We start from the raw sequence: 23,951 nt of genomic DNA, 5'->3' as shown, positions 1-23,951 counted from the left end.
GATCTTCTCACTCCCCTCGTACTTTTCCTTCAACGTATTCCATAGCTCTTTTGAAGTTTTGCAAGTGCGAACATGATTATACACCATAGGAGGAAGAGCACCGCGAAGCTCTCTCATGCATTTCTTCTCATAATTTTTCAACCTATCATTTTGTTCAGTCACACTTGGAGTTGATGAAGAAGTACCCATGCTTTCAACAGAAGAAGGTGGAATTACATCATTAGTAATGCATTTCCATAGCTCTTCATCTATGCCATTCAAGTAATCCTCCATTTGACCAGCCCACTGATCGTAATACTCTGGTATCAGCATTGGAATCTTCGTAGATGAACCAAGGAGATGAGAATACGATGTCATCGTGTTCATGTTAAAATTTGTCATGGATGTACGGACGGATTTTCAGAAAAACTTCAGAAAGTTTGAGAATTAATGGGTGAATTGAACAGAAAGAACAAGAAGAGTACTCGATTAAACAAACAAGTTGCAGAATCGAATCACAACTGAAGATCAAGGATGATTTTCAGTATCAATCGTGCGGAAATTTTTGAATCCAAGATGAGATTCAAAATACGATTGATACAGAATGAAAATCAGATCATTGCACTATGATTCCTGCTCTGATACCAAATGTAGTTACAATTTAATCGAGTATGAATGTAATCAGAGTAATCAAAGTAGTATGAACACAGAGAGTAAATAAGATCTGGTTTATAGCTCGATTATACTTTCATATACAAACAGAATCATAGACAGAATCACTTGGAAAAGTTCTGTCTAACTCTGAGTACAACTCCTATTTATAGGAGAATAAGAAAGTATACAAAAAATACTAAGGGCTAAACATCAAGACTTCGAAACTAATATGCCTTAGTAAATAGATAAAATGACTTTCAAAACTGACTCAAATAACTTCGACACATTACAACATAATTGCAAGTAACAATCACCCTAAAAGTGGCCAAGTGGTGCCACTTGATTGCATATTTATCTTCCCAAAGTGATTTAATACACATACCAATGTAAACCTCCTATCACCCTATCTTATTACCTTCCTATATAAGTCACGATTTTGAGAACCATTCAACCCCATTTCTCAGTAAACATATTCACTTCACATTTCTCTCAAAAACCAAACCTCATTTCATTCTCAAGATCAATTAGCTCCAGGAGACTCTTCCTTTGTCTTCAAAGTTGTTATTAGAACTTAAGGTAAGATCATATAATTTAGTGTTATTACTAATACATTTCATGATAATCCATCTTATTCACACACTAGTATATGTTAAAACTCTTAGGATTCAATCATTTTCGAGTGCTCGTAACTTGAAGATCGTCACCGTCATCTCGTTATCTAACCGCGATCACACTCGAGGTGAGTTCACACCCCCACATTTTCCAAAGTTTTTCTATGTTTTAGGGGGGGATACAAGTGAAACACAAGGAAACTTGTGTTAAAATACAAACTGTTACTTATCTTTCTTATATTTTATAAACGTTTTATGTGAAAATGCTAATTAAGTTAAAAAACGTTACTACCAAACATATAAACTTTACATGCAAAGTTGTTAAAACACATTGGTTTTCATTTCAACGAAACATACATTTTAAACTATAATAGGTATAGATTGTGGAACATTACGCCATTTTTACCCTTTCGGGATTTAGAAATAATTATATAAAAGTATAATTATTTTCATACTATACAAACACTATGAAAAGGGTAATGCTTACATCTACAACAAAAAGGGTTTTCATTTTCATTTGACGTAAACCTATTAATGAATAAATTTGTGAGACATTCTGCTTCACGGTACTTTTAAAAGTATTGCATTAAAGTCCTGTAATTGTAACCAGAATCTCTTGTAGGGAGAGTGTGATACTTGTGTATAGATCTATACGGGACTGACAATCCCGCACCTAAACTGTTAGCTACAGTTAGACCGACAGGTCTGTGGTGACAAATGTCATAACATTCCGACGCCTGAAGAATATCTTTGCAGGCCGACTGGGTCACTAGCATGGTTATAATAACTCACATGGGGTATTAACAATACGTATGGTTTACGGGGTTAACAAACACTTAAATGGTTTTATATACATATAAAACTACATACACTATTTTTAAGTATGGAAAATACTTATACATTTCTGTCTTGGAACATGTAAGACTACAACTCCTTTTATTGAAAACATTGGGTTTTCTGAAACAAACACTAACATTTTAGAAACAACGGCTTACAAACTCGTTTTATGGAAAATATCGGATTTTCTGGAAACAAACACGATTACTTTGCACGGAAAGGCATACATTTTCTCATACAAACGCTTATGAACTCACCAACTTAATTGTTGACGCTTTTTCAAAACAACTTGTATTCTCAGGGAATCAGTAATACAAGTAATCACCAGCTTTTGAGGACGGGGCGCTAAGCCGGCCGGTTCAAAACTCATTTTTGTCATCATATTGTAATTTATTTGGAAACATGTAACTCATGCAACAATGTACCCTTTTAAATTATATTTATGATGGTTGTGTTTGCTTTCTTTACTATTACTCAACTGTTATGATACTGTACATGGCGTTATCCGCCCCCGAACGTTTCTTCCATTCTGGTTTCGGGTGTGACAGATTGGTATCAAAGCATTGTTTATAGTGAACTAAGTATATCAAACCACGTAAAGATATACAAACTATAAATACAATGGGACTAAAACTCTTTGACGTAACATTTTCGTACAAGTATACTTTAAAACTCTCTGACGTCATCCGCCCCCAAGGGGCGAAGTGCAAAAACTAGAAGAGGAGCTGTGGAACCTCAAAATGATAGGCTCTGACATTGCAGCCTATACTGCTATATTCAGTGATCTAACAGGATTGTGTCCCGGGATGGTCACCCCAGAAAGTAAAAAGGTGGAAAGATACATTTGGGGACTATCTCCCCAGATTCAAGGGAACGTGATAGCTTCAAACCCGATTACTTTTGATAGTGCCAAACGCTTGGCCCAGAAACTCATCGATCACGGAGTCCGCCAAGGCATAATGGCCCCAGTCCCCGAGCAAACAAAAGGGAGCAACAGTAAAAGAAAGTTCTGGAACAAAAAGAAGGACCAGCCAACACAGGACCCCGCCAAGAAACAACAAATTGTTGCTATTCACGCTGCCACTACCCCTGCCGCTCCAACGCCATTGAGACAATATGTCGGGAACTTACCAAAATGCAACAAGTGCAACTTTCACCAAAACGGTGCTTGTCGGGAAATACACTGCAATAATTGCAACAAAAAGGGGCATACATCCTGTTTCTGCAAGGCACCCGCCCAACAAATTAACCAAGCCGCCAATGTCGGGGTAAGCCGAGCTTGCTACGGCTGTGGAGAGACCGGGAATTTCAAACGAGAGTGCCCAAAGACAAGAAACACTAATACCGGCGGTGTGGGAAGAGTTTTAGCCATAAGGCACGAAGAAGCAGTTGAAGACCCCATAGTGGTTACCGGTACGTTTCTCCTCAATAACTCATATGCATGCATACTTTTCGATAGTGGAGCGGAGAGGAGTTTCGTAAGCCACAAATTAACACATACTCAATCAAAAACCACAAACACTCAACGAAATGTTCACAGTAGAAATGGAAAACGGTAAAACAGAAAGCACTAAGGATATGTATGTAGGATGCACTTTAACACTAACCGAACATTCCTTCAAAATCGATCTACTGCCGATCACTATAAGAAGCTTCGATGTCATTATTAGCATGGATTGGTTAAGTCTTTACCGCGCCGATATAATGTGTTACGAAAAGGCCGTTCGCCTTAATCTGCCAAGTAACGGAACCCTCATCATTTATGGTGAGAAACCCGGCGCAAAGCTACAAATCATCTCTTACGTCAAAGCCCAAAAGTATCTACGCAAGGAATATCACATCTTTCTAGCTCACGTGGTGGATAAGAAACAAGGAGTAAAAGACATCAAAGACATTCCGGAGGTTTGTAATTTCCCTGAAGTATTCCCAGAAGATCTTCAAGGAGTACCGCTCGCACGCCAAGTCGAGTTCCGAATCGACTTGATCCCCGGAGCTACCCCGTAGCCAAATCCCCATACCGTCTAGCACCGGCAGAAATGCAGGACTTATCCAGCCAGCTGAACGAACTTCTAACCAAAGGATTAATTAGACCAAGCTTCTCGCCTTGGGGAGCACCGATCCTGTTTATAAAGAAGAAGGATGGATCATTCCGGATGTGCATAGACTATCGGGAGCTGAATAAACTTACCATCAAGAACCGATACCCTTTACCTCGAATTGACGACCTGTTCGACCAACTTCAGGGAGCAAGCTATTTTTCAAAAATCGATCTAAGGTCGGTATACCACCAACTACGAGTCCAGGAGGAAGATGTTCCAAAATCTGCATTCAGAACTCGTTATGGTCACTATGAGTTTGTAGTGATGCCATTCGGATTAACAAATGCACCCACAATATTCATGGATTTAATGAATCGCATATGCCGGCCTTACTTAGACAAGTTCGTGATTGTATTCATTGACGACATTCTGGTCCATTCGCAAAGTGAAGAAGAACATTGTCAACACCTACGGTAAGTTTTGGAGACATTAAGGTCGGAGAAGTTATACGCGAAGTTCTCGAAATGTGAGTTCTGGATAAGGAAAGTGGACTTCCTCGGTCACGTGGTCAGCAAGGAAGGAATACATGTGGATCCCTTCAAGATCAAGGCAATTAAAAGCTACGTAGCACCAAGAACACCTACAAAAATCCGTCAATTCTTAGGCCTCGTTGGCTACTACCGACGATTCATACAAAAATTCTCCAAGATCGCTAAACCACTCACTACCTTGACTAAAAAAGGAGTGACCTTCATCTGGGGGGATAAACAAGAGGTTGTTTTCCAAAGAAGGAAACAAGATCTATGCAGTGCTTCGATCTTATCCCTTCCAGAAGGAACGGAAGACTTTGTGGTTTATTGCGATGCATCGAACCAAGGCCTTGGGTGTGTGCTCATGTAACAAGGAAAGATCATTGCCTACACCTCAAGGCAGCTAAAGACTCACTAGGTCAACTATACAACACATGACCTCGAACTGGGAGCAGTAGTATTTACCCTGAAAATCTGGAGGAACTACCTCTACGGCAGCAAATGCACCATCTTCACAGACCATAAAAGTCTCCAGCATATCCTTAACCAAAAAGAGCTCAACATGAGGCAAAGACGATGGGTCGAACTACTAAACGACTACGAATGCGAAATTCATTACCATCCCGGAAAAGCCAATGTGGTAGCAGACGCACTCAGCCGAAAGGAATACTCGGGTCGCCGAGTAAAATTATTAACCATGACTATCCATTCACACTTATCTACGCAGATCAAAGAGGCTCAGCCGGAAGCCTTGAAACCCAAAAATGTCACAGGTGAATCCTTAAGAGGGATGGAAAAAATCTAGAAGTCAAGAGTGACGGAGTTCGTTATTTCATGAATCGTATCTGGACACCGAAGTTCGGTGGATTCAGAGATGTTGTCATGAACGAGGCCCACAAGACTCGATAATCCGTTCACCCTGGTTTAGACAAGATGTACCTGGACCTCAAGAAACATTATTGGTGGCCGAACATGAAAGCCAAAATCGCTAACTACATGGGCAAGTGCCTGACTTGCGCCAAGGTTAAGGTAGAATATCAGAAGCCCTCGGGTTTGCTGAAACAACCAGAGATACCCGAGTGGAAGTAGGAACAGATAACCATGGACTTTATAACCAAGTTACCCAAGACAACGAGTGGACTTGACACCATTTGGGTGATCCTCGATAGGTTGACCAAATCCGCACACTTCCTACCAATAAAAGAGATGGACAAGATGGAGAAACTAACCATAACATACATTAAAGAAATCGTGCGGCTACATGGAGTGCCAATATCCATTATCTCCAACAGGGATAGTAGATTCACCTCACGGTTCTGGCAGTCACTATAAAAATCCCTGGGAACTAGGTTGGACATGAGTACGGCCTACCACCCAGAGACCGACGGGCAGAGTGAAAGAACTATCCAAACGTTGGAAGACATGTTGAGTGCTTGTGTGATAGACTTTGGTAAAGCTTGGGATACCCATTTACCTCTCATCGAATTCTCATACAACAATAGTTATCACTCTAGCATCGTAGTTGCTCCATTTGAAGCCCTCTATGGCCGCAAGTGCAGATCACCTCTGTATTGGGCTGAAGTGGGTGACATGCAACTAGCAAAGGGGCAAGTTCCTGACAACACTCTCACCGGCCCTGAGATCATAAGAGAGACAACGGAGAAGATCGTCCAAATTCGAGAAAGACTAAAAGCATCCCGAGATCGACAAAAGAGCTATACAGATAAGCGACGCAAACCCTTGGAATTCCAGGTGGGTGACCAAGTTCTGTTAAAGGTCTCACCGTGGAAAGGAATGATACATTTTGGAAAACGTGGGATGCTAAATCCAAGGTATATCGGACCAAGGATTGGTCCGGTGACTTATAAACTTCGACTACCACAAGAACTTAGTAACGTACACCCCACCTTCCATGTATCCAATCTAAAGAAATGTTTGTCCGACGAGACTTTTGTTATCCCACTCGAAGAAATCGAGATAAATGAGAGCCTCAACTGCATCGAAGAGCCAGTGGAAATCATGGGTAGAGAAATCAAAAGAATGAAGCAAAGCCGCATACCCATAGTGAAGGTCCGATGGAATGCCAAGCGAGGACCTAAATACACATGGGAACGGGAAGATCAAATGAAACAAAAGTACCCACATCTTTTCCCCAACACTTGATATCCCACTCAAAGTTCAAATTTCTGGACGAAATTCCCTCTAGCGGGTGGGATGATGTGACAACTGGCAAACTTAGAGTCAAACCAAGCCAAAATATGTACCATGTATAAGTGAAAACCACATTGTAACTTTGATACATTAAATCACCTTTAGCCATGAGGGCATGTTTATATAAGTTATTATATACACATACTTTGAAAACAATACTTATATAAGTTATATATACTTATATATTGAAAACCATGTTGAAATAAGTTTAATGCAAGTCAACATAAGTCAAATAGGTTAAGTTAAAACCATAAATATTACACCTCATATGAGTTTTCGGCTTAAGGAATCTAGGAAGCAATTGGTTTTCAATTTTGGTTGCTCCACTAAGGCCGAAATCTCCCTAATGATGGACATTCAAGGTGATTTCGGTCATGTTAGGACCGAATCCCTTCTGTTTGCTGCATAGGCCGAAAACCCTTTTGGGTTTGGTGTAGTTATGGCTGAAATCACCCTAAAAGTGGCCAAGTGGTGCCACTTGATTGAATACTTATCTTCCCAAAGTGATTTAATACACATACCAATGTAAACCTCCTATTACCCTATCTTATTACCTTCCTATATAAGTCACGATTTTGAGAACCATTCAACCCCATTTCTCAGTAAACATATTCACTTCACATTTCTATCAAAAACTAAACCTCATTTCATTCTCAAGATCAATTAGCTCCAGGAGACTCTTCCTTTGTCTTCAAAGTTGTTATTAGAACTTAAGGTAAGATCATCTAATTTAGTGTTATTACTAATACATTTCATGATAATCCATCTTATTCACACACTAGTATGTGTTAAAACTCTTAGGATTCAATCATTTTTGAGTGCTCGTAACTTGAAGATTGTCGCCGTCATCTCGTTATCTACCGCGATCATACTCGAGGTGAGTTCATACCCCCACATTTTCTAAAGTTTTTCTATGTTTTAGGGGGTGGTGGTGGAATACAAGTGAAACACAAGGAAACTTGTGTTAAAATTCAAACCGTTACTTATGTTTCTTATATTTTATAAACGTTTTACGTGAAAATGCTAATTAAGCGAAACAACATTACTACCAAACATATAAACTTTACATGCAAAGTTGTTAAAACACATTTGTTTTCATTTCAACGAAACATACATTTTAAACTATCATAGGTATAGTTTGTGGAACATTACGCCATTTTTACCCTTTCGGGATTTAGAAATAATTATATAAAAGTATAATTACTTTCATACTATACAAACACTATGAAAGGGTAATGCTTACATCTACAACAAAAAGGGTTTTCATTTTCATTTGACGTAAACCTGTTCATGAATAAATTTGTGAGACATTCGGCTTCACCGTACTTTTGAAAGTACTGGATTAAAGTCATTTAATAGTAACCAGAATCTCTTGTAGGGAGAGCGTGATACTTGTGTATAGATCTATACGGGACTGATAATCCCGCACCTAAATTGTTAGCTACAGTTAGACAGGCAGGTCTGGGGTGACAAATGTCATAACATTCCGACGCCTGAAGAACGTCGTTGCAGGCTGACTGGGTCACTAGCATGGTTATAATAACTCACATGGGGTATTAACAATACGTATGGTTTACGGGGTTAACAAACACTTAAATGGTTTTATATACATATAAAAATACATACACTATTTTTAAGTATGGAAAATACTTATACATTTCGGTCTTGGAACATTTAAGACTACAACTCATTTTATTGAAAACATTGGGTTTTCTGAAACAAACACTAACATTTTACGAACAACGGCTTACAAACTTGTTTTAAAAATATCAGATTTTCAGTAAACAAACACGATTACTTGACACGGAAAGGCATACATTTTCTCATACAAACGCTTATGAACTCATCAACTTAGTTGTTGACACTTTTTCAAAACAACTTGTATTCTCAGGGAATCAGTAATACAGGTAATCACCAGCTTTTGAGGACGGGGCGCTAAGCCGGACGGTTCAAAACTCATTTTTGTCATCATATTGTAATTTATTTGGAAACATGTAAATCATGCAACAATGTAACCTTTTAAATTATATTTATGATGGTTGTGTTTGCTTTCTTTACTATTACTCAACTGTTATGATACTGTACATGACGTCATCCGCCCCCGAACGTTTCCGTCGTTCTGGTTTGGGGGTGTGACAATAGGGTCCGGTGTACCATCTACACGGATGATAAGAGTTTGTGATATCTCATGGATCAACCGAATCTGAACATGAGACAATTTAGGTGCCTTGACATGATCAAGGATTATGACTGCGAAATTCTATACCACCCGGGGAAAGCGAATGTGGTTGCTGATGCTTTGAGCTGCAAGTCGGATAGTTCTGATGGTGGGAGCCTATGTATGAGGATTTAGATTGATTCTCTATTGTTGGATTTGATTTCATCACCATGCTACCTCGGATGACTAAAGGGGGAGTCAAGAAAGAGAACTAGAAGCAGGAGCGGATCAGGGGCGAGATTGACAGGTTTTCTACTGACAGTCGTGGATTCTTGACCCGGTGCGGTCGGGTTTGGGTACCAGATTTTGGTGGGATCAGGCAAACTGTGTTGGAGGAGGCACACAAGTCCAGATTTTTTATTCACCCTGGAGCCACCAAGATGTATCGGTATTTGCGACTTAGTTATTGGTGGTTGTGCATGAAGAGGGAGATAGTCTGGTATGTCGAGAAGTGTTTGACCTGTCGGATGGTTAAGGCCGAGCACCAGAGGCCACATGGAAAGCTTTAGCCTTTGGAGGTTCCCATATGGAAATAGGAATGAATCACCATGGATTTCATCACCATGCTACCTCGGATGACTAAAGGTTTCGATACGATATGGGTGATAGTGGACCGTCTGACCAAGAGTGCCCACTTCTTAGCTATCCGAAGAGCTCCTTGGCCGAGAAATTGGTCAATTTGTATGTGCGAAAGATCATCGCCCGACATGGTGTTCCAGTTTCTATTGTATCAAATCAGGATGTTCGATTTACCTCGTGGTTTTAGCATAGGATCCACGAGAAGCTGGGTACGAGGTTGTATTTTAGCACTGCATATCATCCGCAGACTGACGGCCAGAGGGAGAGGACCATGCAGACGCTCCAGGATATGTTGCGAGCCTGTGATCGATTTAACTACCTTCCCTTAGCTAAGTTTTCATACAACAACAACTATCACTCCAGTATCGGTGCACCACCATTTGAGCTTCTCTACGGGAGGAAGTGTCGTACCTTAGTTTGTTGGGGAGAGGTCGGTCACAAAGTTATGTGAAGGACTGAGGTAGTCCTTCAGACAATAAAGCTTGTTCTCCCTCTTTCTCGATTTAAATCCCTGGTATTTCGGGTGTACCAGGAGTACGTTGGGCGTACGGCATCAGTGCCTAAACCCTATTTTCGTGGTTTGAGCCCTATTTAAGCTCCTTAACTTCCCCAAACCGATTACATTCTCAACCTCCACCTCTCCAACACCCTCCCTTGAAAACCCTAACCCTAGTTTGAGCCTTTTGAGATAAATAAGGTGATATTGAGTGCTTTGGAGTGTTCTTAGTGCACCTTCGAAAAGAAGGAGCTCTTTGGAGAAGTGTTGGTTGCATTGGAGCTTGTAGATCCAGACTTTGTTCACCTTGATCTTTCTTCTTAAGGTATAAATCTTGAATCTTGATGATGTATTTGTTAGATCTAGCTAGTTTTGGGTGTTATGAGCTTTGGTCACTTTAGTGCATAAAGTTTAGATCTTGAAAGTTTGTGACCTTGTTATGGATAAAGTTGGAAACTTTATCCATCTAAACATCATATTGATTCAGATCTAAAGGTTGGAGACTTGGACTTAATGGATTAAGTTGAAAATGATACACTTTTGGTCCCTTTGAGACTTAAAGACTAGATCTTGGTTGTTTGGACCATTCTAATGGATAAAGTTGGAAACTTTATCCATTATGGAGTTATTAGGAACCATAAAAATGTAATCTTGGACCTTAGTTTCCTTCCACGCATGAGCTGGGATGTCTTAAAGAGTTAAGAAGTTAGGATATTTGGTATTGAGCACTTAATAGCCATGCAAGATCATAAAGTTGGAAACTTTATGATTGAGAACATCATTTGAGGGCTAGATCTAGATTTTTTGACGAAAGAGCTTGAGGATTAAGCTCTTAATGGGAAGAAAGGGTGGCAGCCGCATACGTTGGGTGTACCAAAGGGTACGCTGCGCGTACGTGGTCATCCCCTCAACTCTGGTCAAACGTGTAGTACGTCCCGCGTACCTGTTGAGTACGGCCAGCGTACTCAACGATTTGACCCGGTTGACTTTGACCAAGAGTTTGACCAAATTTGACCTAGTGGTATTTTAGGTACATTGATTATAAGTTAAGTTTGGTCATGTTCCAATGAATAGGTGACCGGTAGAGTTGATATTCGGAGTAGTGTCCTTTTCAGCGATCTTTCCGATTGAGAGGTGAGTCTCCTCATTGTAACCGTGGGTCGAAGGTACCAATGCCAGCCCACTAGGATATGTTATGTTCTTGTTGTCTTTGTGACTCTTGATGTATGCATGTATGCTTGTTTGAGATATGTATGTAGGGTGAAATAGACCTGGGGTGAAATAGCCATGTACAGTTGAAAAATATCGATTGAATTGAAATAGACTCATGGGTGAAATAGACCCAGGAGTAAAATGGACCCGGTACAGCCTTGAACTGACATATGAGTTGAAATATACTCGAAGGTGAAATAGACCCGGTACAACCTTGAGCTAACGTATATGTATGGTATGTGGTATTTTGGGGAACCCATTAAGCTTTGTGCTTATGGTTTTACGTTTATGGTTTTAGGTACTTCCGGTACGAAAAGGAAGGGCCCGATGTGATTGTACCGCATCCACCAGAGTTTTCCACATTGGCAAATTTTCAATATTTACTCTGATGCTTAAATAATATATTTACTTTGATCGGTTTTGGAACAAATCGTTTGTATAGTTTATTGTTTTAAAAAATAAAATTTTACTATGAATTTTTGGGACGTTACAAGACATAATGGTCACATTCTAATGAACTTTCATCGCATGATGCAATGACTAGACTAAGGTCTCATTGAGTCATATTCCAGTACGGAATGTACCTTCCTTGATGTTCTAATGTGATATAATCACATTATAGCAAGTAGCAATGCTATTTACAAGCTGCTTTGTCTTTAATAACAATCGCAATATGTCTATTGATTGATTCAATTATCTTTTCTTTCGATCTAAAGTCGGATGCCACGTCAAACTTACTTTGTAGATTAGTCGGACTTGATTCGATATGACCACTAAGGTCAGAATAACATTCATCTTCTTAGTCATTATTGAAACAAAGGTAACGATGGACATGAACAAAACGAATTCAATTACTAGTGCCTTAGTAACCTTGTGACTCTTCCTGATCCAAGTACGATTCCTATGCTTCCGGTAGTATAGGCCTCTACTACCATTCACACATACTCATACTCGTCCCAAGTTTTGCCTCGTAGTCTTTTAAGTCACCATACAAGAAATTCATACAACGATTTAACACATCAGATTGTGTAACATAATAGGGATTATATTACTTCTTGAAAATGGTTACATGGTTATTTAATTTCATCATACATTACGCCTCTTTCATTAGGCTACATCATGTAATGTTATTTTTATGACTACTTTATATCTTGAACTTCGGGTAGGTAGCTTCTTATTCTTGATATCTTGCATCGCCATTTGCCTCATCAAGGATCTTTCTGGAATGCTCTTGCCTTTGGCTTTGGCAGCGCATTCAACCTTGCCGCTTCATTTTTCTTGTTAATACTTCATCTTCCCTTCTTCTTCTCAGTAAAGGAACCAACTTCATCTTCTTAGTAAAGGCTGCAACATACTTGTTAATACTCAGCCTTCCCTTCTTCAGGTTCTGGAATTCATTGTTGATCTACAAAAGATTTTGTTCACAGCAGTATTGTTTCTTCAGCTCTTCAAGAACGTTTTCCCAAGACATCTTCCCTTATTCTCCTTCCGGCATGGAGTCAGCCAATAACTTCCACCAGCTTAACACTCCAGTCTTCAGTTGTCTGACTGCTAAGATGGTCTTCCTTTAGTTGCCATGAAGTCCTTGTACTTGCATCCAAATCCACCGTTTCCTCCATATGGTTGGTTTCTTCTAATCACTCTTGGGTCATCTTAGCTAACAGTTCGACTGTAGTTTCCCTCCTCAGATTGTTCTTCATTCAACTCAGCTTGCACAATAGGTGTAGTAGGTTCATCCTTATTAGCACATAACATTTGTCTCATCTCCTCCCTTTGTTCGGTCATCATTGACTGAATCATTGCTTGGACTCCTGTCATCGTGACAGGTTCAACTACTTGTACCATTCAGGGCTTAGGCTATTGGCTTCCATTACCATCTCGATCTATACACCAAAGTAGACGTTTAGTGTACCGAGACAAGAATATTAAGATAATGAAGGTTTAGACGCGTAATCCTCCTTATCACTCAGAAAAGTTATATGTCAGTTCTAATACTATAATTAAACGTTTAGAAACCTGAACACATAAAATTTCCTAATCAAGGTCAGAAACAGACATTAGATCTACTCAGATAATAACAATTTAGATATGCAACCTAAGGCATGCTATAATTCAAATCATTTAACACATAAAAGCAAATTAGGCATCTTATCCTAAGGTAGGCTAGTGCTTGTGTTGTTTCAGGTGTATTGCCTAAAACATAATAAACACACATCTCACGATCATCGCTTAGCATTCTAAGTTTAAGTCTAAAAATCCTCTAAATTCCTAGTTCGCTTAAACTAATGCTCTGATACTAACTGTGACATCCCCAATTTTGCGGCCATTTGAAAACTTTTATTTATGTTTATATAAAAACATAGTTTATTTATCAATGCAGAATTTGGTCCCGTAAAAGTATTTCCGAAGAAATGTTTTTCATTGATTATTAAAACTTTAGGATTTCATAACTCATACAAGAAACATAAGCATAAACTGGCTTACAATATTTTAGACTAACAATCTACATCTCCTTGAATTCTCATCATTCATGTAACTTTGTACTGCTACCTGTGATATTTTAGGCTGCTTTGTCTTTAATAACAATCGCAATATGTCTATTGATTGCTTCAATTATCTTTTCTTTCGATCTAAAGTCGGATGCCACGTCAAACTTACTTTGTAGATTAGTCGGACTTGATTCGATATGACCACTAAGGTCAGAATAACATTCATCTTCTTAGTCATTATTGAAACAAAGGTAACGATGGACATGAACAAAACGAATTCAATTACTAGTGCCTTAGTAACCTTGAGACTCTTCCTGATCCAAGTACGATTCCTATGCTTCCGGTAGTATAGGCCTCTACTACCATTCACACATACTCATACTCGTCCCAAGTTTTGCCTCGTAGTCTTTTAAGTCACCATACAAGAAATTCATACAACGATTTAACACATCAGATTGTGTAACATAATAGGGATTATATTACTTCTTGAAAATGGTTACATGGTTATTTAATTTCATCATACATTACGCCTCTTTCATTAGGCTACATCATGTAATGTTATTTTTATGACTACTTTATATCTTGAACTTCGGGTAGGTAGCTTCTTATTCTTGATATCTTGCATCGCCATTTGCCTCATCAAGGATCTTTCTGGAATGCTCTTGCCTTTGGCTTTGGCAGCGCATTCAACCTTGCCGCTTCATTTTTCTTGTTAATACTTCATCTTCCCTTCTTCTTCTCAGTAAAGGAACCAACTTCATCTTCTTAGTAAAGGCTGCAACATACTTGTTAATACTCAGCCTTCCCTTCTTCAGGTTCTGGAATTCATTGTTGATCTACAAAAGATTTTGTTCACAACAGTATTGTTTCTTCAGCTCTTCAAGAACGTTTTCCCAAGACATCTTCCCTTATTCTCCTTCCGGCATGGAGTCAGCCAATAACTTCCACCAGCTTAACACTCCAGTCTTCAGTTGTCTGACTGCTAAGATGGTCTTCCTTTAGTTGCCATGAAGTCCTTGTACTTGCATCCAAATCCACCGTTTCCTCCATATGGTTGGTTTCTTCTAATCACTCTTGGGTCATCTTAGCTAACAGTTCGACTGTAGTTTCCCTCCTCAGATTGTTCTTCATTCAACTCAGCTTGCACAATAGGTGTAGTAGGTTCATCCTTATTAGCACATAACATTTGTCTCATCTCCTCCCTTTGTTCGGTCATCATTGACTGAATCATTGCTTGGACTCCTGTCATCGTGACAGGTTCAACTACTTGTACCATTCAGGGCTTAGGCTATTGGCTTCCATTACCATCTCGATCTATACACCAAAGTAGACGTTTAGTGTACCGAGACAAGAATATTAAGATAATGAAGGTTTAGACGCGTAATCCTCCTTATCACTCAGAAAAGTTATATGTCAGTTCTAATACTATAATTAAACGTTTAGAAACCTGAACACATAAAATTTCCTAATCAAGGTCAGAAACAGACATTAGATCTACTCAGATAATAACAATTTAGATATGCAACCTAAGGCATGCTATAATTCAAATCATTTAACACATAAAAGCAAATTAGGCATCTTATCCTAAGGTAGGCTAGTGCTTGTGTTGTTTCAGGTGTATTGCCTAAAACATAATAAACACACATCTCACGATCATCGCTTAGCATTCTAAGTTTAAGTCTAAAAATCCTCTAAATTCCTAGTTCGCTTAAACTAATGCTCTGATACTAACTGTGACATCCCCAATTTTGCGGCCATTTGAAAACTTTTATTTATGTTTATATAAAAACATAGTTTATTTATCAATGCAGAATTTGGTCCCGTAAAAGTATTTCCGAAGAAATGTTTTTCATTGATTATTAAAACTTTAGGATTTCATAACTCATACAAGAAACATAAGCATAAACTGGCTTACAATATTTTAGACTAACAATCTACATCTCCTTGAATTCTCATCATTCATGTAACTTTGTACTGCTACCTGTGATATTTTAGGCCGCTTTGTCTTTAATAACAATCGCAATATGTCTATTGATTGCTTCAACTATCTTTTCTTTCGATCTAAAGTCGGATGCCACGTCAAACTTACTTTGTAGATTAGTCGGACTTGATTCGATATGACCACTAAGGTCAGAATAACATTCATCTTCTTAGTCGTTATTGAAACAATGGTAACGATGGACATGAACAAAACGAATTCAATTACTAGTGCCTTAGTAACCTTGTGACTCTTCCTGATCCAAGTACGATTCCTATGCTTCCGGTAGTATAGGCCTCTACTACCATTCACACCTACTCATACTCGTCCCAAGTTTTGCCTCGTAGTCCTTTAAGTCACCATACAAGAAAGTCATACAACGATTTAACACATCGGATAGTGTAACATAATAGGGATTATATTACTTCTTGAAAATGGTTACATGGTTATTTAATTTCATCATACATTACGCCTCTTTCGTTAGGCTACATCACGTAATAATATTTTTATGACTACTTTATATCTTGAACTTCGGCTAGGTAGCTTCTTATTCTTGATATCTTGCATCGCCATTTGCTTCATCAAGGATCTTTCTGGAATGCTCTTGCCTTTGGCTTTGGCAGCGCATTCAACCTTGTCGCTTCATTTTTCTTTGGGCAGTTCCGTGAAATATGCCCCTTATCTCCATATTCGTAACATACCCTATCATTGAACATACAATCCTTGGAATAGTGACCAACCCCTCCGTACTTGTAGCAGGTCACTTCTCCTTCGCATCTTTTGAAGTGCTTCTTCTTGCACTTTTCACACCACTTGGCTTCACCACTACCCCCGGACTTCTTGTCGTTTGGGTTAGACTTCGAGAATCTTCCTTTCTTATTAGACCTTGAAGATTCCTCAAGCTTCCTTTTCTTCCTGCCTCAAATTTTTCCAAACCGTTCACCCTTATCTAGGTTTCTATATTCCTAGTCATCCAGATGGCCGTTTTTAGAGTTGTTGCTAGCTTTACCGTTGGGCTAAAATCCGTTGGTATCCCATTAGCAAACTTGTTGATCTTGGAGAGTTCGGTAGGAACCAAGCAAAGTGTCACACCCCAAAACCGGAACGGCGGAAACGTTCGGGGGTGGAGGACGTCATGTTTAGTATCACAAGATATGCATTATAGTAAGCAAGTAATAAACAACCATTTCATTAGAAAGAAAGTGTTTACAATGTGTGTGTTCACAAAACATAGAATTCATAAGCAAATATCAAAACAAGACTGGAAGCTATTATGCTCCATCTTCTGAATTCCCAGCACGAGTACCTGTCTATTAGTCTCCTGAGAATACAAGTTATTTGAAAGAGTTGATCAGCAATTAAGCTGGTGAGTTCATAAGATTTTAGTGATGTAAGTAAGTTGTAAAATATTGTTGTAAAATGTTGTAAGTTGTAAGTTCTGTTTAGAAAAGTTCGCATGTTCCTTAAGAAAATCCTATATTTCCTACTTTAACGGAAGTTAAGTAAAAATTACTCTACAATCCATTCTATGAGTACTAAATGGATACAAGTTATATAAGACTCAGAGTAAACAAACAATCGATTGTGCGCATCTGCCCTAAGACGGAAAGCACACATCCCATTGTTTGTTTGATCATTGTGGTATATAACCCTGGTGTATTCACTTGTTACTCATGGAGTTAATTGTAATGGTTCCTTTATATTTAATGAAAAGATTCTTTAAGAAAACCCTTATTTCTTATAATAAAATGGTGACCACAGTGATTACTTCTATAATAACTTAGTTTATACTGGATATATATGATCTAATATCGGATAGAAAGCTAATTGGGTGAATCTGCCCTAAGCCCACAACCAAACAAGGAACAGGAGGTAAGGCGGAAAACACACATCCAAATACCTATTGGGTATTAATTATATATAACCATGATGTATAAACTAAAGTATTATAGAGTTAAGCACCTAAGGTCCTTTAAGTTTATATTGGTTTAATAAAATAGATTAAACCCTTTACTGGTAAGTTTCTAGTTTTGTATACCAAAAGTTCTGATTTGGAAAGTATGTTTTGTACTAGAAAACTGTGTATTGACTCTGTGTCCTATGACTTGACCCATACTTGGTACCCTTATGATGACTTAATATATACTGAGCATATATATATCTAGAATCGAATAGAAAATAGACTGGGCGAATTCGTTCCAAGCCCACAACCAAACAAGGAACAGGAAATGAAGCGGAGAGCACACACCCTATTACCTGTCGGATCCTATTGATATATATATCATTTGATGTATACATTAAGGAATCATAAGGTTAGCATTATGGTCCTCTCTTACTAAACGTAGCCTTCTACCAAGGCATCTAATGTTATCTATGTTTGTTATTTGCATGAGTTGTGTAATTTCCCAAGTGAGACTATCATTAACCAAAAATATAGTTTTTACATTACTGTTTATTGTGAGAAGATCACAATGTGAATGAAATGGGGAAATAATAAAGTATTGTAGTGTTGAATTAAAGTAACTACTGCTGTACTTTCTACCTTAATCCGGCCGTTAATTAAGATTTAATGTGAAATGGTTGCACCATACTATCGACTAATAACACGACAATGAAAGACGTCGGAAGAAATGACATTTGGCACCCGTAGACTTGCAAGTCCCACTGTAGCTAACAGCAAGGTGTAGGATAGTCAATCCAGTATAGATCTATACACAAATTCACGCTCTCCCTCCAGGAGATTCTGGCTACAAATCTAGCCATGACAAGTGATGCCATGCCCCGAACGATGGTTCACATTTATGTTATTGTATACTTGTATATGTAATTTATGTACTAGCTGTATTGTATGTGCTCTCTGTCTAGTATGTATGTATGTTCTGTTTGTTTCTCATCATAGTATGTTTGACTCATGTATGAACTGACTCTTTGTATGCTTCATTGTACTAGAAGTAATGAATAGTATCTTCCTAAACCATACCTATTATAGTTTACTAATGTTTTTACTTGAACTGTTGTTGAAAAGACTCATTTTACTACTAAGTTATGCTTGTACTTTAAAACGGAGTTTGATTAACTATAAAGTAACATAACTTTAAAAGAGTTTTTGAAATGTTTTGATCACTTATAAAAGACATAAGCAACATTTTGAAAGATGTTTATAACAAAAAATTACACAATTATCATTGTGTTCAACTTGTATTCCCCCCCCCCTCCCTTAAAAGCATTTAAAACAGTTAAAAGATTCATTACGGGGTATGAACTCACCTGATGTGGGTGATTCAACGAATACGCGTGTAAGGATGAGAAGTTCCACGAATGAAGTCCCGAGACACAACAAGTCCTAAATGACATATATTGACATATATTGGCATGAATATAGTGTTTATAAGCAACTATATGAAATGAAACACCTTTCGGGACTAGGAAACACTTTGACCAAGTGTTGGAATCACATGTGATTCATCAAAGGAGAGTGGAATGGTACTATCATGAGTTTACTACCATGGGTTTACGGCCAAAGGGAGTTTACGTCCGTAAACTCATGGTCAAACATGCATAAGTGTGTGTTTGAAGGCTAGGGAAGTTTTAGGGACTTTTGCTCTACACAAGGATGAGAAAGACCAACTCAATGGAGGCTTTTGATGAGTTTACGGCCCAAAGGAGTTTACAGCCATAAAATCATGGTCATTATGCATTTGAGGGTAGTTTAAGGTCCTATTCTCATCAATGAAGGGTTCTAGGTCACAAGCTTTGCATCTAGGAGGGTTTATGGCCAAAATGGCACCCTTATAGGGGTTTACGGCCATGGGAGATGGCTTGGCTGTAAACTCCTTTTGTTCTTGTGTTTTTGATGTTTTCAAGGCTCTAAGCATGAGTCCTAACTAGATATCAAGTGTAGGGAAGAGTACTTACGATATAGAGGCTTGAAATGGTGACTAAGATCCAAGAACACTAGTGTGTGTTCTTGGTGAAACTTGAAGATCTAGCAAATGGAATGATTTCATGGATGGAATCATTAGATGATACTAGATTAGGAGATGTATCAACTAATCAAGGATAGAATACTTACATAAATGAAGATCTAGGATGAAAAGTTGGATGATACTTGAGAGGATTTGAAGAAAATCGGCCAAGGAAAGAAAGAATGAGAAAAATGGCAAAGTTTTATATATGTAGAGGTGAGTTTACGGCCCCCTTGAGTTTATGGCCGTAAACTCTTGGTAACTTGGCCGTAAACTCCTCTTGATGGAGTTTAAGGCTTGCATGTTATACTGTGGTTCTAGCAGGTACTTCCTAACACTCATTCCTTAAGTGTATTAGGCTTAAAACTCCTTAGAATGACCTTTTACCAGGCTAGAACTCATTACCAATGAGTCTGACACTCAGTTGAGCTGACTGACTGAGCTTTTAAAACAAAAATTCTTCGGGTTGTCACACAAAGGAACCAACTTCATCTTCTCAGTAAAGGCTGCAACATACTTGTTAATACTCAGCCTTCCCTTCTTCAGGTTCTGGAATTCATTTTTGATCTACAAAAGATTTTGTTCACAACAGTATTGTTTCTTCAGATCTTCTAGAAAGTTTTCCCAAGACATCTTCCCTTATTCTCCTTCCGGCATGGAGTCAGCTAATAACTTCCACCAGCTTAACACTCCAGTCTTCAGTTGTCTGACTGCTAAGATGGTCTTCTGTTAGTTGCCATGAAGTCCTTGTACTTGCATCCATATCCATCGTTTCCTCCATATGGTTGGTTTCTTCTAATCACTCTTGGCTCATCTTAGCTAACAGTTCGGTTGTAGTTTCCCTCCTCAGATTGTTCTTCATTCAACTCAGCTTGCACAATAGGTGTAGTAGGTTCATCCTTATTAGCACATAACATTTGTCTCATCTCCTCCCTTTGTTCGGTCATCATTGACTGAATCATTGCTTGGACCCCTGTCATCGTGACAGGTTCAACTACTTGTACCATTCGGGGCTTAGGCTATTGGCTTCCATTACCATCTCGATCTATACACAAAGTAGACGTTTAGTGTACCGAGACAAGAATATTAAGATAATGAAGGTTTAGATGCGTAATCCTCCTTATCACTCAGAAAAGTTATATGTCAGTTCTAATACTATAATTAAACGTTTAGAAACCTGAACACATAAAATTTCCTAATCAAGGTCAGAAACAGACACTAGATCTACTCAGATAATAACAATTTAGATATGCAACCTAAGGCATGCTATCATTCAAATCATTTAACACATAAAAAGAAATTAGGCATCTTATCCTAAGGTAGGCTAGTGCTTGTGTTGTTTCAGGTGTATTGCCTAAAACATAATAGATATACATCTCACGATCATCGCTTAGCATTCTAAGTTTAAGTCTAAAAATCCTCTAAATTCCTAGTTCGCTTAAACTAATGCTCTGATACTAACTGTGACATCCCCAATTTTGCGGCCATTTGAAAACTTTTATTTATGCTTATATAAAAACATAGTTTATTTATCAATGCAGAATTTGGTCCCGTAAAAGTATTTCTGAAGAAATGTTTTTCATTGATTATTAAAACTTTAGGATTTCATAACTCATACAAGAAACATAAGCATAAACTGGCTTACAATATTTTAGACTAACAATCTACATCTCCTTGAATTCTCATCATTCATGTAACTTTGTACTGCTACCTGTGATATAAAGAAGTTGAGTGGATCAGGTTAGGAAACTTGGTGATTACATAGGGTTTTCAACCCACGATAATATAGTTAATATGATTAATTATCAAACAATTAACCCGATTACCCATTCCCCGTTTTCTTCTTTATTCTTCCGTAAGGATCTATCCTAAGGGTTATCTTAGTTATCGTTGTTGACAATACTGTTACATGGATTTATCTGCAGTACATGTCATTAGGTTTTCTTTTTATTTTAATTCCTAAGGATTTGTCCTAAGGATTATCTTAATCATCGGTGTTGATAGTACTGTTATAGGGATTTCTCATAACTACATGTATGTAGGTTTTCTATCTATTTTTATTCCTAAGGATTATTTTAATCATCGTTGCTAACAGTGTTGTTACAGGATTTCACCGCAATACATGTTAGTAGGAAATAAAGTACATCAAATGGGCATGAAGTTCATCGTTGCCTATGTTCGACGGGACTGACATCAAATAGTCTGGTGGTTGTTATCTATACTTTGTTAGATGATTTCATCACTTAGTATAATACGTACTCGTAAGTTAAGGCCTTTGATTATTATTTTCATCTCTCATCATCCATATCCCTTATTATTCTATTCATCCTTCATTACCCATCACTACCCAATATATTATAGGTATGAAAATACATATATAGTAAATCGTATAAAAATCATATTTATTTTATTTCTGTAACAACGTAAATTTTAAAACAATTTTTCATTTTTCAACATAATAAAACTCATATAATATTCTCAAAATCTCATGTATCAAATGTCATCATAATAAAACATATCCCAGAATCTCAAAACATAATCCTCTGCCAGTGTGTACAAATCATGCCGGCGCCTTCCCGCGATCCTCGCTGGTACGTGAAACACATATCACATAACACGGTAAGAATAAATGCTTAGTGAGTTCCCCAAAATACCACATACAACACATAAGCCACTCGAGGCTATAACTCGGTATGACCCTCCGGTCAATGTGTCTCAGCGGGACCCTCCAGTCCCGTAGCTCGTTGGACCCTCCAGTCCGGTCTAGCTCGTTGGACCCTCTGGTCCGGTCTAAATCGTAGGACCCTCCGGTCTGGTCTATATAACACATAACATACATATATCACAATGCACATAAACTCAACATACACATAACACATAAGACCCTCCGGTCTGCACATAGTTACTATTCTAGGTAATGAATAGTGAGAAGACTCACCTCGGGTAATCTCGGAAAGTCTCGAACTCGAATATCTGATCTAGCCTCCGCCTAATCACATAAAGTAATTATCTCTAATTAATACGGCTCTCAAAGGCTAGACTAGTCCCTCCCTACATTCTCTCAGAAGGGGAAAAGACCATTTTACCCCTCCAATGGTCCAATGTCCAAATGTTGACCAAACCCTAAAAGTCAACCCCAGTCAACGGTCCAACTTTGACCAGACTCGGCGAGTCTATGTGTGTCCTCTGAATCCTCCTAAGGCCTCACTCGACTCGTCGAGTTAACCCTTCTCTCGACGGGTTACCACTGATCACGAATCATGGTGCAACACGATCCGACTCGTCGAGTCCGCTCATGGACTCGGCGAGTTTCTTCCATGAGAATGCTCAAACGACCTTCTGAGGTCAGATATGTTTCTCTAACCTATAGATCTGACCTTCTAACACCCAAAAGTCACGTAAAGGTCAGAACTTTACGTTCATGCATCGCACATATAGCTCTATTTGATGAAATAGTTCTAAAAATGGAGTCCTAGGCTCAATACTCTCATGTAACGTCATAAAGCTTGGTTGTTGGGACACTCTGGACCTCTCAAGGTCCAGATCTGAAGTCTATTCCTCAATGGGACTTCACATGCTCCATAATCCAACTAAAGAAAGGGTAAAGAAACCCTAGATTCCATAAATCTTCTATATACACGAAAATATGCATGGATTCATACCTCAAACAGAACCCTTGATGAAATAGAAGAAATTCTAAGCCCCCTCTAAGCAGCCTAGCTTGAATCTTCCTTCCTTCCTTGCAAGAATGCACTATGGTGGTGAAATTAGCCCTCTCTCTCTCTCTCTTAAGCTCTCTGGCTCGCTAGGGTTTCTCCAGGGTATGAGTGGCCGCAAATGAAGGCCATAAGGACCCTTAAATAGGGCACAGGCCCAAAGATTTAGGGTTTCTGTCCACAGCGCGGACTCGTCGAGTCGACTCACCGACTCGTCGAGTCCATTCATTAATCCTAGTCAGCAGTCGCGATCCTACTCGACGAGTCTAGGCGTCAACTCGTCGAGTCCCTCTCATTGACTCAAAAATAAATACTCAATTTATGATACTTGGAAATCCGGATGTTACAATTCTCCCCCACTAGAATCAGACTTCGCCCTCGAAGTCTCGCTCTGCAAACAACTCGGGATGCTGCTCCCGCATCTCCGTCTTCGGCTC

The sequence above is a fragment of the Lactuca virosa genome, chromosome 5 (assembly GCF_052849685.1).
Source record: "Lactuca virosa cultivar CGN04683 chromosome 5, Lactuca_virosa_CGN04683_v6, whole genome shotgun sequence".
In the NCBI taxonomy this organism is placed as follows: domain Eukaryota; kingdom Viridiplantae; phylum Streptophyta; class Magnoliopsida; order Asterales; family Asteraceae; genus Lactuca; species Lactuca virosa.
The sequence above is the reverse complement of the archived record's forward strand: the minus strand, read 5'-3'. Positions refer to the sequence as shown.